At 29.8% G+C, this 2,364-nt stretch overlaps 1 protein-coding gene across 1 annotated transcript in view; it reads left to right on the forward strand.

Moving 5' to 3' along the window:
• The window catches only part of LOC105617176 (major royal jelly protein 1-like), a 90,427-nt gene that overhangs the window by 31,821 nt on the left and 56,242 nt on the right, over positions 1–2,364 (forward strand). The gene's annotated exons all lie outside the window — the stretch shown is intronic.

Consider the following 2,364-nt stretch of genomic DNA (forward strand, 5'->3'; position numbering starts at 1 on the left):
GAGAGAGAGAGAGAGAGAGAGAGAATTAATAACGTTTACTATTAAAACTAATGTGATTATATATATATATATATACAATATATATACAAAATATATATATATATATATATATATATAGATGTATGTATATATACGTATATTTCTCTAATTAAATTAAATTAAATTCTAATTACTTCAATAAACATTAATGCATTTAGCAATAAAATGTACAACAAGCATAATTTTCAGCTGATTAAATTTAATAACATGAAAATATCAATTATAATCTTAATCTTTTTTTAGTGAGAGTGAAAATACTTAATAATATGGAAATTATTGAGCGAAAAATGTCATTTAACTTTTCAAAAAGAAAAAGAGAAGGAATTATGACGTTTCATTAAAACTTTGTGTGTATACACACATGCATACGCACACACATATGACGCATTCCACCTAAAAATTTAACTCATTTGGAATTTTTAAAATCATAAAAACTTGTTAGTGCACATATTTATATAAAATTGAGTATCAAAGAATAAATATATGTCTGAAAAAAAATTTCTGATTGAAAATGGATAAATCAGAATTTTCTACTTAAATTTATTATAATTCTAGTTGAGGTAATCGGAATTCTGATTGATATAATATTTTCGATAAAATCTAGAATTCTTATTTTTACCAAAATAATTATATCAATTAGAATTCTAGTTATCTCAAATAGAATTCTAGTAGATTCAATAAAAAAAATTCTGATTCGTCCGTTTTCCCTTAGAATTACTATTTAATCCAATTACACCATTTTACTCAGTATTGTCCAAGATTAATTAATTAATTACACATGAATGCAGTTAATAATATAACAAGCATAATTTTCAGATAATTAAACTTAATAATATAAAGATCATTGAAAGAAAAATATCAATCATCGTAATTTCTTTGAATGAGAGAGAAGGGGGGAGGGAGAGGGAGGGACAGAGAAATGCAATTTATTTTTTATCATATATGATCTATTGCTATATAATAACACTATTTTTTTTCGCATGTAGATTTTTTATGATTCTCTACATACTTCATAGCTGAAAACTATAGAAAAATAAAAGTACTCGCTTTGTTGGAACAGAAATGCATACACTTCGTTGAAAGCTTGACGAGTCTTTGCGCAATAGTCCTCGGGAATATTAAAACAGACGGTGAGTTTCGATGAGAGTGCCTTTTCTTACGGTTTAACTTTTAAGTGACCAAACTTTCTTCACGAGCAAAATTTAATTTCTTATCCCCATTCACTTATCATCGCGATGATATTCGAAAGAACGGATGATGTGATTAAGCCGGTCCTTTTATTGTATCTATTCAAAATGATAATTACAATTTTCTAAGACACTCGGTGTGATGTTCTCTTACAATTAAAAATTCAGCAATGCAAAATTCAACAACATGATTAATCTAAATTATATAAAAAATAATATTTCAAATGCACAAATTTATCTTTATGCAAATTCGTATCATTTCGTAATTTTATATTTATAACATCTGCAATACGTAGCGTAAGCTACGCTTCGCTTAAGCTTAAATTCAAAGTTTAATAATATCGCGCGCAAGAGATGACTCGTTAATTCTACTTTCAAGGTAAAAAAGTTAGTCGCGCGAGAAAAAATGCATAGGGCTGAAATGTCAGAAAGGTGCCTCTAAGATAATATTATTTCTGAAGAATTTCCGAGAAGATCTTGAATATAAGAAGATCCTGGATCGCTCCGCGTTCCGCGGAATCCTTTTATTTTCTGTTCGAAGTCTTTCCTGGAAAATCGCCGAAGACTCTCGAAGTCTCACACTCTGACGCCAGCACCGCGTGAACGAGAGGCGGTGCCTGGGAATCTGCTTTGCGTGCGCTGGCAACGGAGGAAGTGCCCGAAACTCTCACCGGGAAACTTTCTGTATTCCTCTGCAACTTTTCTTACGTTTCGACACGGGTCAGTGGCTTTCGGCGTTCCGCAGGCAAGGAAATAGACGGATCCTCTCGTTCACTCTTTCCGTTCCAGGATCGCGGTAAAGTTGGTCAGGCATACTGTACGAAGCACTTCATGATGCAAAAAATCCGACACGAATGATTATCAAAGTTATCGAGATGAGCTTCCAATGAGCGTATTTTTCCGAAAGTTAAATTACTCTAGAAAAATTTTAAACAACGCATTAAATTCGAGCCGCAAAAATGAAATCCTGTCTATATAAAATTGTTTCTATTTATATATATATATATATATATATATATCTATATATATATATATATATATATATATATTCGTCNTAGAATATAATAAATTATTGATAATAGAAATATAAGAATTATTTTATATATCTTTTAGTAAAGGAATATAGGTAATTTAGTAT

The sequence above is a fragment of the Atta cephalotes genome, assembly GCF_000143395.1.
Source record: "Atta cephalotes unplaced genomic scaffold scaffold00012, whole genome shotgun sequence".
NCBI classification, from domain to species: Eukaryota; Metazoa; Arthropoda; class Insecta; order Hymenoptera; family Formicidae; genus Atta; species Atta cephalotes.